Source organism: Triticum urartu, chromosome 4A, assembly GCF_056163025.1.
Source record: "Triticum urartu cultivar PI428250 chromosome 4A, HENAU_Tu73, whole genome shotgun sequence".
Lineage (NCBI taxonomy): Eukaryota > Viridiplantae > Streptophyta > Magnoliopsida > Poales > Poaceae > Triticum > Triticum urartu.
This window is the reverse complement of record NC_141876.1, coordinates 167,334,147-167,350,712: the sequence shown is the minus strand read 5'-3', so window position 1 is coordinate 167,350,712 and position 16,566 is coordinate 167,334,147. Positions and strand designations below refer to the sequence as shown.

The 16,566-nt window shown below is 42.7% G+C and overlaps 1 pseudogene; it reads right to left on the bottom strand.

The window, feature by feature from the left end:
* Positions 1 to 10,028: 10,028 nt before the first annotated feature.
* LOC147975261 (uncharacterized) lies at positions 10,029 to 12,871 on the bottom strand (annotated as a pseudogene).
* Positions 12,872 to 16,566: the final 3,695 nt, after the last annotated feature.

Below are 16,566 nucleotides of genomic sequence, written 5' to 3'. Positions count from 1 at the left end.
CGCCCGCCGCCCGCGCCGCCTTGCCGCCACCCGCGCCGACTCGCCGGAGCTCGCCACCACCCCGCCGGACCCAACCGCCGCCGCCGACCCGCCGAATCTTGCCGGAATCGAGGTTGCCGCCAGTTTTTCTTAGAAATCCGATCGGTTTTTTTTAAAACCTAGATCCGTTTTTTCAGATCCGGTTCGGTTTATTTTCGTCGGTTTAGTTATTTAGCGAACGGCCGCTTTTTCGTTCGTTTTTATGAACGGTTTTCGTCGTTTAGCCGCACACAGCGAACGTTCGTTCGTTAGCCTATTCGTCGTTTTTTCTTTTTCTCGGATTTTCCGCGATTATTTCTGATCGCGATTTCTGATCCAATTTTCGTTTTAGTTTAACTTTTCGCTCGTTTATCGGAATCAGGCGATTCAAGCGCCTGGAGTTTCGTCTCGAAACCCTCTTTCCGTTTAACCAACTCAAACAAGTTTTTGCATCTATAAAATTTGACTTAGATTCAGATTAGTAAACAAAGCTTGTTTCTTTTGCCGTTTGACTTTCGTTGCTTCGTTTGATTTGATTCTTTTTGCAAACCGGAGTTCTTAAGTTGAACTTTCTGGTTGTATTTCTTATTTGAGTTTTACCTATGCATTAGATGAGTGCTTATTGTGTGCTTGTTTGTTTGCGATAGAGTACCCGGAGTGCGCCGCTTGCTACTTTGAATCTCTAGGTTTTGCGGATCATCAGCAAGGCAAGTAACACTTTGATCATACCTCTCCAGTTTTATTGCATTAGATCAATCCTCAAACATTGCATGATTAGGATCTAATTAAATTGTGGGTTCTGGGAAAGTAGATGAGGTAGTACCTATTACCTGTTTTATTATCAAACCCTTGGGAGTCACTTCTATGTTTTCTTATATTGCCATGCTATGCTAGTAGACGTGGATTGGGTGAGTGTATCCATGACAGATGTGAGATTGTTAATTAATGGTTTATTTAAGGTGGAAACTAAATACACATCTGGGTGGATTGAGGCACCTGGGTATTCCTGCGATTGCATGTGTTTTTCTTTATGGACCACCACCCAGGCTCAAAGGGATCATGAGATTATTCATACTAGAAACTTCCGTGTGCAGCCACAAGCTACTATGGGCTCTAGCATAGTTGACTAAGTCGTGTGAACTCTTACAGTGGTAGACTAGCAGATGTAGGGGAAAGTAGGTGTAACGGTCTACCCGATCATAAGGTGCTAGCGCTTCTGAAAGACTATGTCTCGGTCATCCATTTCTCAAACACTATGTAGTGCGATAAATCCAACAGAGGCGATCGAGTCTTGTGGGGAAAAGTGCGCAAACCTCTGTAGAGTGTATAAACTAATCATGGTTAGCCGTGTCCCCAGTTATGGACATCTTGAGTATCTAGTTCTTGGATTATCATGTGAATCTCATCATGTGACTTTAATTAATTTTGTTGGGTTATAATGTTGATGCTTAATTGGGATTGAGAGGGTGTCTACACTCTCAATGTTTAACAACCACCATGATAGTTAAATAAAATTTATTCCTTTGCAGTAGGGGAAAACTGGCTTTACGCAAAACTGTAACCATAGAGCTTTCCACCAACCATATATGCATGTAGTATAGCTTTATTCTTCCATTACTCTCTATGTGTTACATTGCCAGCATATTCCATGTGCTCACCCGTTTTCGGGCTGCAACGTTCATGTTGCAGACTTTTCAGACGACGAGTAAGGTGCCTTTAGGTCATGGTTCTATACTCAGTGATGCCGTTGGAGTTGATGGACTCACTTATCTTCCAAGCCTTCCGCTGTTATCATTATGAGATGGCTTTAAGCCATATTTTACTGTAATAAGTTCTCTTTTGAGACATTCGATGTAATAAGTGTGTGATTGCTAGTCTGTTATAAATCCTTCAAGTACTGTGCGTGTCAGCATTACTGATCCAGGGATGACACTAAAGCACAGAGATCGGACCGTTTGAGGTCTGGTCGCTACAAGATGGTATCAGAACACACGCTGACTATAGGACACGGCCACTAAGACAAAGACCTAGATCACTACTCACTCTTCTCATTTCTGACTCCTCATCTTTTCTACTCTTTTAGGATGGCGGATGCAAGGAACAAGTTCACACAACCGGATGAAGATACACCCTTTGGATGCCACCTAAAGGAAGTCACTAAGTACCTGAACATTGGAGTACCAAGCTTCACCGGGACCTACAACGCCACTTCACCCGAAGTGGAGCGCTGGATGATTCAAGTTCAAGTTCCAGGAAGGACGTTCATGTCAGTCACCGCACCCATAGAGTTTTCCTTTGATGCACCAACCTGGAGTCTAGGAAAGAGCATGGCAGCCCACATCGCCATGGGATGTATTGGAGAAGTTTACCGCAATGATCTCAAGGATACTATCTACCAGATTTGTGGGCGCGAGCTGAACACTGGGAAATGATCAGCACCAAGAAGGATAGATCAATCGCAGCTTTTATCCAGGAGTTAAACCAGCACATTCGACATCAGGAGAACCAGATGTGCGCAGACATGATAGATCTGAAGAAGGCGATGACAAGAATCACGGAGCTGGAGGAAGAACTCAAGGCTACATGTGAAGATTATGAGGAGGAAATCGTCGTACTAATGGAGAAAAATGACGACCTGATCAAGAAGATCGGAATATTCAAGGGAGACCCTACACCAGTAGAAGAAGACGAAGAACCCAAGGAGATTCACCCGGAAGACTACATCATCATCGACGATACCGACTCTGACCTGAGTGATGATGACTATGTTGACAAAGCTGGAGCAGATATCATGGAGTCTGCAACAGAAGAATATTTCTAGTAGACCACCTCATCAGTAGTAGTATTCCACCATGTAAATAGAGTAGTCCGAGCACTTTTGCGATAGTTAGACCGATTGTATGCCCTTGTTTGATTGAATGAAGTGATTTTGTTTGCATTTGCCTCATGTGCATATGGGTACTGTTTTCTCTCTAGACCTCTCTCTATTCTTAATTCTCATCTTTTCTGAACCCATCAGATGCCTCTGAGACGTGACAATGGATTTGCATTTCCACCGGAGCTCACTCAGTTGATCCAGCAGCAGAATACGTTGATGCAGTTACTAGTCCAGAATCAGAATCAGGGGAACAACAACAACAACCCACCACCACTGCCACCACCTGTTGATCACTTAACCTGTTTTCTTTGGCTGAATCCGCCGGTGTTCTCTAGTAGCACCGAGCCTATAGTAGCAGATGATTGGCTCCGCAAGATTGGAAGGGAGTTAACCACTACATGATGTGCTGATGCTGAGAAGGTGCGCTTTGCCGCACATCAGTTGGATGGACCAGCAGCATCATGGTGGGAGAATTACACTGTCACCTATCCTATAGCCACGGTGACATGGGACCAATTTTAGCAGGCTTTCCGTATTGCCCAGGTTTCAGCAGGAGCTATGGCCATGAAGAAGTGTGAGTTTCGCAACTTGCGCCAAGGAGGACGGACAGTTGGCCAGTATGTGGATGACTTTAGTAAACTAGCACGTTATGCCCTAGATGACGTAGCTACGGATGCAGCTAAGCAGGAGAAGTTTCTGGATGGACTGAATGATGAGCTGAGCATGCAGTTGATGGTAGAAACCTTCAACAACTACCAGGAGTTGGTAGATAGAGCTCTCATGCTTGAAGGGAAGCAGCAGCAGATTGAGAACCGCAAGAGGAAGTATGGACAAGGGAAGGACAATTCTGGAGCTCAGCAGAAGCCACGTTTTACCCCAAAAACGGGAGGACAATTCCAGCATACCCATGGAGGGGGTAGCTCGCACAATCATAATGGCCTCAAGAATGGTAATGGGAATGGAGGAAGCAACGGCCAGAACCGTACCAACCCATCAACACCAGCCAAGAGAGACCTGAGCCAAGTCACTTGCTATAAGTGTCAGAAGACTGGACATTACGCTAATGAATGTCCTGAAGCCCAGAATGGAAATGGCAATGGAAGCTCAGGGAAGAAGCCGAACCCTTTCAACAGGGGACAGGTGAAGCACGTTAACGTGGAGGAGGTTGAAGCCCAGCCAGATGCAGTAATAGGTAAGTTTTTGGTTAAGTCATTTACTGCAATCGTTCTTTTCGATACTGGTGCATCGCATTCATACATATCATGGGGATTTTTGGATAAGTATAACCTGCCCACCAAGGTTCTTAGAACACCTATGTTAGTAAGCTCACCAGGAGCGGAGTATATGGCCAGTCAAGGATGTTTTCAAGTGCCATTGAGTATAGGTAGGCATGTTTTCCCCATGGATTTAATCATTTCAGAATCACAAGGTTTGGATGTAATTCTGGGTATGGATTGGCTATCGATGTATGGAGGAAACATCAATTGCGCCAGTAAGTCGATTATGCTTACCACCCCAGAAGGAAGAAGGATCAAGTATGTATCGCGGCATGTGCCGAATAGGACTCAAGTAAATTCCCTAACAGGAGTTGTACAGGAGGAAGTACCGGTGGTAAAGGATTTTCTGGATGTATTTCCAGAGGAGTTGCCAGGCATGGCACCGGATAGGGACATTGAGTTTTTAATTGAGCTTTTGCCAGGCACAGGACCAATATCTAAGAGACCGTATAGAATGCCTGCAAAGGATTTGGAGGAGATTAAGAAGCAGATTAAGGAGTTACTGGATAAGGGATATATTCGCCCAAGTTCGTCACCTTGGGGATCGCCGGTACTTCTAGTGGAAAATAAGGATGGATCGTTAAGGATGGTTGTTGATTATCGAGGATTGAGCGAAGTAACAATCAAGAATAAGCACCCACTGCCCATGATCAATGATCTGTTTGACCAGTTGCAAGGAGCAAAGGTATTTTCCAAGATCGATTTGCAATCAGGATACCACCAGTTGAAGATTCGAGAGCAGGACATACCTAAAACAGCTTTTACCACCAGGTACGGGTTGTATGAGTATACCGTTATGTCATTTGGTCTGACTAACGCACCTGCTTATTTTATGAACACGATGAACAAAGTGTTTATGGATTTTTTGGATAAGTTCATCGTAGTGTTCATTGATGATATTCTGGTTTACTTGAAGAATGAAGAAGAACATAAGGAACATTTGCGTTTGGTACTTGGTAAGCTCAGAGAACATCAGTTATACGCCAAGTTCAGTAAATGTGAGTTTTGGTTGAAAGAAGTTGGATTCCTCGGACATATTATATCCGGAGAAGGAATAGCAGTAGATCCTACCAAGGTTGTCACTGTGACAAATTGGGAAGCCCCAACAACAGTTGGAGAGATCCGGAGTTTTCTTGGACTGGCAGGATACTACCGGAGATTCATAGAGAATTTCTCAAAAATTGCAAAACCTATGACGGAGTTGTTGAAGAAGGATACCAAATTCAAATGGACTGAGGAATGTGAGGCCAATTTCCAGGAGTTGAAGAAACATTTGGTTTCCTCGCCAGTGTTGATTCTGCCAGATCAGCGCAAGGATTACGAGGTGTATTGTGATGATTCACGTCGAGGACTTGGAGCAGTACTTATGCAGGAGGGAAGAGTTGTTTCGTATGCTTCACGACGGGTTAAGCCCCATGAGTTGAATTATGCTACACATGATTTGGAGTTAGCAGCCATAGTGCATGCATTGAAGACTTGGAGACATTTTCTCATTGGAAACCATTGTGAGGTGTACACGGATCACAAGATTTTGAAGTACATTTTCATGCAAAAGGAGCTGAATCTCAGGCAACGGAGATGGTTGGAGCTCATCAAGGATTATGATATGAGATTGCATTATCACCCCGGAAAGGATAACGTAGTAGCTGATGCGTTGAGCCACAAGAGCCATGTCAACACACTATTGACCGGAGAATTACAAAAGGAGTTAGCCGAGGATCTTCGTGAGCTATGTTTGGAGATAGTTCCGAGAGGCTATGTAGCAGCATTGGAGATTCAGTCTACTTTGATGGATAAGATCAGAGAAGCTCAAAAGACTGACTGGGAGATTGCCTCTATAAAGGAGAAGTTGAGCAAAGGAACAGCTAAAGGATTTCATGAGGATGAGCACGACACTTTATGGTTTGAGGACCGTGTTTATGTGCCTAATGATCCGGAGATCAGGAAGTTGATTCTGCAAGAGGCCCATGATTCACCATACCCGATTCACTTAGGGAATACAAAGATGTATTTGGATTTGAAGGATACTTTCTGGTGGACAGGAATGAAGAAGGATATTGCAAAGTATGTAGCAGTTTGTGATGTATGTCAGAGAGTAAAGGCAGAGCATCAGAAGCCAGCAGGATGGCTACAACCATTGCCGATACCTGAATGGAAGTGGGATAAGCTAGGCATGGATTTTATCACGGGATTACCCAGGACCCGTTCAGGCTATGACTCGATATGGGTTGTAGTTGATCGCTTGACAAAGGTAGCTCATTTCATCCCAGTAAAGACTACTTACACCAGTGCTAAGTTGGCAAAGATATATATGACCAGGATCGTATGTCTGCATGGAGTTCCGAGGAGCATTGTATCCGATAGAGGAACCCAGTTTACCTCAAAGTTTTGGAATCAGTTGCATGAAACTTTGGGTACCAGGCTAGAGTTCAGTACAGCTTTTCACCCGCAGACAGATGGACAAACTGAGAGAGTCAATCAGATTTTGGAGGATATGCTAAGAGCTTGTGCGCTAGATTATGGATCTAGTTGGGATGACAACTTGCCATATGCGGAGTTCTCTTACAACAATAGTTATCAATCCAGTTTGAAGATGGCCCCTTTCGAAGCCTTGTACGGAAGAAGGTGAAGAACACCATTGTCGTGGGATGAAGTTGGAGACTGCCAATTGTTTGGACCGGATTTGATTAAGGAGTCTGAACAAAAAGTGAAATTGATTCGTGATAGGCTCAGGGTAGCCCAGTCCAGGCAGAAGAGCTACGCAGATTCTAAATGCAAGGAGACAGTTTACGAAGTCGGAGATAGAGTTTATCTCCGTGTATCCCCGCTTCGAGGAGTTAAGTGCTTTGGAGTTAAGGGAAAAATTAGCGCCACGTTTTGTGGGACCATACAAAGTTTTGGAGCGTATGGGAGAAGTTGCTTACAAGTTGGAATTTCCCGAAGGATTGTCAGGAGTTCACGATGTATTCCATGTTTCCCAATTGAAGAAGTGCCACGCAGAGATGGCTGATATACCGCTGAGAGATACAGTACCGCCGGAAGCCATTCAGTTGGATAGTGATTTGACCTATGAGGAGAAACCAGTCAAGATTCTCGAATATGCCAGCCGAGTAACCCGCAACAAAGTTATCAAGTTTTGTAAAGTCCAGTGGAGCCACCACACCGAGGATGAAGCCACCTGGGAGCGAGAGAAAGATTTGCTGAAGGACCACCCTCACCTATTTCCTAGTCAACTCGAATCTCGAGGGCGAGATTCATCTTAAGGGGGGTAGATTTGTAACATCCCAAATTTTCAATTTGGAATGTTATACATTAGATCATAATTGCATATCATATTTTATTGCTTTTGGGCCTGATCCAGAAATTCTACGCAACTCAAGGACCCACGGAGAGAGTTGGGGATTTAGTTATTTTCATATTTGGGTTTTTCTCAAATTTTGAAAATAGGATCATTTGATTTTATTTATTTTATCTTCAATTATTTCAATTATAAAATTAAGTGAGAGGGAATAAAATGACTTTCCCAAAATAAAAAATACTGAGGATTTAATAAAAAAATCAAATAAGATTTTATTTTGGAGGTTTTCGCTGTTTTATTTGAATTTAGGAAAAATGCACGTTTTTCAAAATTGCATTTAGGCCCCAAATAAATGTTCACTTTGTCCAGCTTGATTTTAGAAGTCGGGGAAAATTTATTTTGGGATTTTTTGAGTCTGTTTAGTATTTATTTTCTTTCTTTTTCTGCACGCCAAATTATTTTTAAAAAAACGAACCGACCTAACCGGGCCGTGTCCGACTAGGACACTTGGCCCGGCCGGCCTTTATAAGCCGCGCCCCGAGGCCCGCTACAGCCACCCCACCTGAAACCCTAACCCTAGCCAGCCGCCGCCGCCGCCCGCCGCCCGCGCCGCCTCGCTAGAGCTCGCCGCCGCCACGCCGGACCCAACCGCCGTCGCCGACCCATCGGATCTCGCCGGAATCGAGGTAGCCGCCGGTTTTTCTTAGAAAACCGATCGATTTTTTTGAAAACCTAGATCCATTTTTTTTTCAGATCCGGTTCGGTTTATTTTTGTCGGTTTAGTTATTTAGCGAACGACTGCTTTTTCGTTCATTTTTACGAACGGTTTTCGTCGTTTAGCCGCACACAGCGAACGTTCGTTCGTTAGCCTGTTCGTCGTTTTTTCTTTTTCTCGGATTTTCCGCGATTATTTCTGATCTGATTTTCGTTTTAGTATAACTTTTCGCTCGTTTATCAGAATCAGGCATTCAAGCGCCTGGAGTTTCGTCTCGAAACCCTCTTTCCATTTAACCAACTCAAACAAGTTTTTGCATCTATAAAATTTGACTTAGATCCAGATTAGTAAACGAAGCTTGTTTCTTTCGCCGTTTGACTTTTGTTGCTTTGTTTGATTTGATTCTTTTTGCAAACCGGAGTTCTTAAGTTGAACTTTCTGGTTGTATTTCTTATTTGAGTTTTACCTGTGCATTGGATGAGTGCTTATTGTGTGCTTGTTTGTTTGCGATAGAGTACCCGGAGTGCGCCGCTTGCTACTTTGAATCTCTAGGTTTCGCGGATCATCAGCAAGGCAAATAACACTTTGATCATACCTCGTACTACCCAGTTTTATTGCATTAGATCAATCCTCAAACATTGCATGATTAGGATCTAATTAAATTGTGGGTTCTGGGAAAGTAGATGAGGTAGTACCTATTACCTGTTTTATTATCAAACCCTTGGGAGTTACTTCTACGTTTGCTTATATTGCCATGCTATGCTAGTAGACGTGGATTGGGTGAGTGTATCCATGACAGATGTGAGATTGTTAATTAATGTTTTATTTAAGGTGGCAACTTTAATACACATCTGGGTGGATTGAGGCACCTGGGTATTCTAGCGATTGCGTGTGTTTTTCTTTATGGACCGCCACCCAGGCTCAAAGGGATCATGAGATTATTCATACTAGAAACTTCTGTGTGCAGCCACAAGCTACTATGGGCTCTAGCATAGTTGACTAAGTCGTGCGAATTCTTACAGTGGTAGACTAGCAGATGTAGGGGAAAGTAGGTGTAACGGCCTACCCGATCGTAAGGTGCTAGCGCTTCTGAAAGACTATGTCTCGGTCATTCGTTTCTCAAACACTTTGTAGTGCGAGAAATCCAATGGAGGCGATCGAGTCTTGTGGAGAAAAGTGCACAAACCTCTGCAGAGTGTATAAACTAATCATGGTTAGCCGTGTCCCTGGTTATGGACATCTTGAGTATCTAGTTCTTGGATTATCATGTGAATCTCATCATGTGACTTTAATTAATTTTGTTGGGTTATAGTGTTGATGCTTAATTGGGATTGAGAGGGTGTCTACACTCTCAATGTTTAACAACCACCATGATAGTTAAATAAAATTTATTCCTTTGCAGTAGGGAAAACTGGCTTTACACAAAACTATAACCATAGAGCTTTCCACCAGCCATATATGCATGTAGTATAGCTTTATTCTTCCATTACTCTCTATGTGTTACATTGCTAGCATATTCCATGTGCTGACCCATTTTCGGGCTGCAACGTTCATGTTGCAGACTTTTCAGACAATGAGTAAGGTGGCCTTTAGGTCATGGTTCTATACTCAGTGATGCCGTTGGAGTTGATGGACTCACTTATCTTCCAAGCCTTCCGCTGTTATCATTATTAGATGGCCTTAAGCCATATTTTACTGTAATAAGTTCTCTTTTGAGACATTCGATGTAATAAGTGTGTGATTGCTACTCTGTTATAAATCCTACAAGTATTGTGCGTGTCAGCATTACTGATCCAGGGATGACACTAAAGCACACAAATCGGACCGTTTGAGGTCTGGTCACTACAAAGCATCTTTCTTTAAATAGTCAAAGAGGGGCCTACAAATTATTCCATACCCTTGTATGAATCTTCTGTAATATCCACGGAGTCCAAGAAAGCTTCTCAACTCTGTGAAAGTAGTGGGAGCAGGCCATGCTTTAATAGCTTCAATCTTAGGAGGGTCAGTAGAAACTCCCTCGGAGTTAATGACATGACCCAAATATTCTATTTCCTTCTGGACAAAAGAACATTTTTCCAGCTTAGCATACAGCTTGTTTGCTTGCAGAATATCAAACACCTGCTTGAGATGATCCAGGTGCTCCTCCATGGAGAAACTGCAGACCAAAATGTCATCAAAGAAGACCACCACAAATTTAAGGAGGCCAAACAGAAAATTCGTCAAAGCCTGGAATGTAGGAGGTCCATTAGTAAGTCCAAAAGACATTACTAGGTATTCAAACAATCCCATGTGAGTGGCAAATGCAGTTTTAGGGATATCCTCCTCAGCCATTCTGATCTGGTGATAGCCATTTCTAAGGTCAATCTTTAAAAATATCTTTGCTCCTTTAAGCAGGTCCAATAGATCTTCAATGATAGGTATAGGGTATTTGTTTTTAATGGTAATAGCATTCAACTTTCTGTAGTCAGTAGAGAGCCTCCATGACCCATCTTTCTTCTTGACCAAGATTACAGGAGAGGAGAAAGGACTAGTGATGGGCCTAATAATTCCATTTTTGAGCAACTCCAAAATGATTTTCTCCAGAATTTCTTTTTGGTGTTGAGGAATTCTGTAGGGTCTTTGGTTCACCACCTTTGCTCCATCCACTAAAGGAATTATGTGATCACATGGCCTGCTTGGTGGAAGCTCGGTAGGTTCTTGAAATAGCTTTTCATATTGGTCTAGAAGTGGTTGTAGTTCAACAAGGATTTCTTGAGCAGCTTCTACAATTTTAGGGCCACAAGTAGTGAATAAGAAAAATCCACAAACAACTTGCTCCACTAATTTTCCAGTGTTGTCAGCAGCTCCAGTTACAGGAGTGAGAGGTACCGTTTCATCGACAAAAGTAATAAACTGCCCTGAAGTAGCAGATGTCTTCATTTCCATTTTGATAAAATCCATCTGGATGGGGCTATATTTCCTCAACCAATCCACCCCTAAGATTATGTCATAGCCTTTTAACTTCAACACTCTGAAATTGTCAGTAAAGGCATGGGCTTGTATTTCATAGTGGCAATTCTTTGCTTGAAATTCACTCCAGAGAATGCCTTCACTTGCAACCACCAATTTAGTTCTTGGTGTAGGACTTGGAGTAATAGCCAACTTGCTAGCCATTTCAGGAGAGATGAAAGTAGTAGTACTACCACTATCTACCAGTGTTGTAGCCATAGTACTACCCAGTTTTACTTTCAATATGAAAGTATTTTTAGCTGCTCCAATTCCCATTGCAGCATGCATTGATACTTTCAACACAGTTTCATCAGTTAGCTGTTCAGTAGTGTCCAGTTCATTATCATCATAATCTGCCACAAAAATAGTTTCAGGAGTTTCATCCTCTTGAGCTTGCAGAGCTTGGATTTGTGCTCTTTGGCTCATTTTGCACACCTTCCTATGACCAGGCACCCATGGTTCTCTACATTTATAACACACTTGATTCTGCTTAGCTTGCTGGATGACCACATTTCTATTAGGCTTTGTATTAGGAACCAGTGGTTTGGACTGTTCAAATATCATTTACCTCCTAGGTTGAGGAACATACTGCTTATTTGGTAAGGTTTGAGTGGAGGGCTGAGATATTTCCATTCTTCTAGCATACCACACGGCAGTTTGGAGATCCTTTGGTTTAAAACACTCCACCAGGCTCTTCATGTAAGGACTGAGATCTGACACAAAGCTGGAAACATAGTAGTCATCAGGTATAGCAGGATTTCCTCTCCTCATGACATTGAGCAGTTGCTCAAATTGCTCCACATAGGCAGTCACTGTTGTTGTTTGATGTTCAGCATGAAAGTTACTGACAATATCACATACTGATTCCACAGAAAACCTATCAGACAGGTAAGAGCAGAATGTATGCCATGGCACATTAGAAGGTGCATATCCAGTACCTCTCCACCACTGAATTGCAGGCCCTTTAAGATAGGAGATGGCCAGTTCTGTTCTATGTTCAATGGGAGTTCTGGCAGCAGCAAAATACTGTTCCAAGTTCTGAATCCAATACTTAGGGTCTTGTCCTTCAAATTCAGAAATGTTCAGTTTAGCTGGCTTAACAGTAAATGCATTTCTTCTTCTGTAATAATTATCAGCCCCTTCTTCTTCATGTATTTCATCCAACTGCACAACATTTCTCTGTACTGCTTGTGCATTTTCCTTTTCCTTGCTCTGGCCCCCATAGTTTGGATGCATGTAAGGTACTTTAGGAGTACCATCCATATTCAGTTCTTTGCCTGTATGGTCTCTAAGAGTGGCAGTACCAACTGGCAAAGGAGCCCCCTTGTTCGGCATTGCCACTGAGGGAGGAGTAGGAACCAGTAACTGCTTTGGTCTACGAGGAGCCACTATTGGGATTGCAGCTGGTTCTCTTTCATTTGCACACTCCCCTGTCCTTCTTTCGCTTCCTCTACCTGCTCTGGCTCAGGGTCCAACAGTAAGCGTCTGAAATTTGCTTGTATCTTTTCAAAATTCTTTTGCATAGTGGCGAAATTTCTGCTGACAACTTCCTGGAATTGCTGGAACTCTTTGCGATCTTCCTCTCTATCTTGTCGCAAGGTCTTGATGTCCAGCTCCACGGACTCCAACTGCAGGTCGGTCGTAGTCCCTGAATCCACAACCTCCGGCATGCTGTTGAGGTTGTCAATCTGCACCATCAAGGGTTGGGAGGGAGGGATTAAGATGCCGCCGTCGCCTTACACTGCCGCCGGCGCCCGCCTCCACACGAACACGGTCAGATCATCAGATCTGGAATTTTACCACTTAAGAATTGTTCTTAAGCAACCAGACGGACTACCTGTCTGTCGTCGAACAGTTGCCACTCCGGCCGCCGCCTGCTATCATCGCCGCCCACACCAGATCGTGCAGAGGGATTTTACGGCCAAAACCAACCTTGCGCTACTCCAATCGCCGCCCTAGCCAAGGAAAGACTGGCTCTCGATACCAATTGTTAGGACCAGAGTGCCAATCAACAGGTTTTAAGCAAGAACTGGATCAAATTAAGGTGAAAATTGAGAAAATTGAGCTAGGGTTTCAGTTGCACGAAGGGTAAAGGTAGTTTAGCACGCCACCGGCGGCTATGGTTTACACCCAATAATCTTTTACATGCCCCAAATGAGAAAGAGAGCTGGCCTATATAGCCATTACAGTTGCTAGAAAGATAAAAAGAAGAAAATCAGAGCACATGATCTTGTCGGACGATGAATAGCTCTTCTGGCGCCACCTCAGCCGTTGGATGATCAATCAAGGGATGATAGCTGCCAATCTTCAGTGAACCATTATCTTTGTAGAATCAACTGGCACGCCGAAGCAGGGGATGTTCAGACTTGAGCGTGACACACTATTATGAATAGGAGATATATTTGATGCATTCGTACTAGGAGAACGGGAGATGATCGGGACACGGCTGTATTAATTAGAGGAATCGAGACCACACTGGCTGGCGACTGAGACTACCCACAATGGGAGTAACATAGGTGGTAACATCACATTTATTTAGGTAAAATAGATGATGTGGCATGTAATTAATGAAGAAAGTGAGGCATGTGGTAACATAGCTAGTTACTGTAACATCACACATATCAAGAAAAGATGAGTCTACAACATAATAAATAAAGTGATGCATGACACAACACATATGTTACTACCCACTATGGAGGTAGTAACATAGACTAGTAACATATGCATGTTACTACTCTAAGTTACTCCCCACTGTGACTAGTCTGATGGGGAAAATGAGGGAGGGAGTGGATGGCGGTGGTGGGGGGAATTGGTTCGATGAGAGGGGCCAGGGGGATCGGCTAGGTCACGGGGGAGGGGCCATATAGGCCATTAGGTGGGCCGACCAACTAGTCTAGGTGTCGGGCTCCCTCTCTTCATCTGACTTCTCTTCTTTCCTTTATTTATTTAATTCTTTCTATTTTGCAACATATTTAGCAAAAATAAGTCATTTGTAAAACAAGGAGTTGTGCCACATAAATACTTTGCAATTTTTAGCACTGCCATAAAAAGGTTTTGAGACAATATAATTTCATTTAGATTTTATATAAATTAAAATAGATTAATGGGGTTGTTTTGGGCACTGTTTAAATGGGTTAGGAGCAAATTAATATTTCAAACAATATTGGTTCCTTCATGACAATTAGTTAGTGCATTTTTCAACCCAGCGAACATTTTTGTTTTACTGTATGACGAAAAAGTATTTTGATTTTATTTTTAAATTTGAATTTGGAATCGGTGTGGACCAAAGTGAAATTTTAGAAAGTTAATTGTGATGACATGGCACCATTAGAGTGTTCTTACTGTAGCTTAACTACCGGGGGGTTACAAATCTCCTCCGCTACAAGAAATCTTGTCCCGAGATTTAGGAGTTGGAGTAAGGGAGAAAGATCTGGTTACAAAATTCTAATGAATCTTCTCGGTCTTGGTTGCCCTTCTTGAAGAGGTTGACCCATAGCATCGATGTCTTCATTCCTATGCATCAATGCAACATGATGAAGTTGTCGTCCTTTTTTGGGGTCTTCGTCGTTCTTACGAATAGGTAAGGGCAGCTCGGCAATGATAGAATGCTAAGAGAGATGCGATAGAATGCTAAGAGGGTATTCATCCGGGGTTAACGCATGCATGAACATATGAGTATCTCTCGAGTTGGAACGTGGAAAATGCATCGAGAGAAATAATAATAGGCACGAGAATTTTCAAGCGGGTAGGCAAATGTTCGATGCCTGAAACAGAGTGTGAGAGGGGTTCAGAGCAACGGAATATGTATGGAAACTGAAACTAGAATAGATCATCTCAAGGAAGGCGGCTCGTGAATTACTTATGAAGCCAAACGCGAGGAATATCTTTGGCAAAATGGGTATACATAAAAGTCAGGTTTCGATCCTGTGAAACTGTGGGTTATGGGCCCACCATGTGGGTTAAAAGTAGGAAGGCGCTAACATTTGCACGGTCAAGATAGCAAGGTATGTCAAAGGATAGCATGTCAGTTATGTTGGCAACAACGTTGGTACCAAGGGCGAGGGACGAAGAGAACCATTTTCCTGCTCATAGAACGAGGCAGATCAATAGGCAAATTTCTCATCCATCGGTGGCTACCGGAATGTCATCAACAATAGTAACAGGGTCTTATTGACACGGTTGTACACCAAGGTGTTTGCATAAGCAGAAGAATATTACTGCTTGGGTCATATAGATCACAAGAAAGGTTAAACAAAACAATGGAAAGGAAAACGTGTTTAAACACATATTTTAGGGGTATGTCCTTCCCAAGGACAAGCAGAGCATGATAACCATGACAGGATAGAAAGTAGAAACCCATTTAGGTGATGGGAGGGGAATTTCTTGACATTACCCATACAATGGTGTTAGGATATTTGCTAAAGAAAATTTAGCAATGTGCTACAAATGTTCCTATTGAAGATCGGAGTACTACAGACATGCTTTGAGATAGCTTTGACATGGTCTTCAAGCAAAGGTCAGACTTCAGATACATGAAGGATCCATCAGGAACAACTAGTAGAATAAGTCTTACAATTTCCTCATGGATGAATGGATAACATTGCTAAAATGGAAACTATAACAATAGGTCCTCCGGCCAGGTGTGCTAGGCATGACATCACCTTACGGGTCATATATAGACCAATGTTATAACTCATGGAAATATGTTCCAACCATCATATCTGACCGAGATTAAGATCCGATTGGTGTAACGATACCTCATACTCAGGATGCCTGAGAAGAAAGGTGTAACACAAATTGTTGAGATGACATTGTAAGGTTGTCAGGGAAATGAACTATGGAAGCGAGTTCTAAAATGAGAGTTCATCAGTAAACCAAGGAGAGGATGAGGGGGTGGCTAATGGACTCATCGACAATTAATCGAGATTTCCAAAAAGATGGATTTCCAGAATTACGGAAACAAGGAGGTAACATTTGTCGGATCAATGACATAATGAGGTATGCTCGAGGAAAACATACACAATTAAACATTGGTTGAAGGTGCACCCGAAATATGGACTTAGGTAGCATAATCAATGTTAGAGTGGTGATTTGATAACCAATGGTCTAAGAATGAAGTGTCGACCATTCACTTCAAAGCAATAAGGTTGCTGGAAGTTTTAAAATTACCAGTCCATTTGTCAGTAATCCGGTTAGAAACAACACGAGGACCAAGGAAAGAATGGTGATGGTGATAAGTATCACTTGTATCGAGAATTCTCAAGATGTGGTGAAATTTCCATGACATCTTTGACATAAAAGATGGTAATACTCCAGGGTAGAACATAACACAAGCTGGATAGAAAGGAACTCAAGGTAATACACAAAACATGAACAAGTTTGTGTTGGAGGG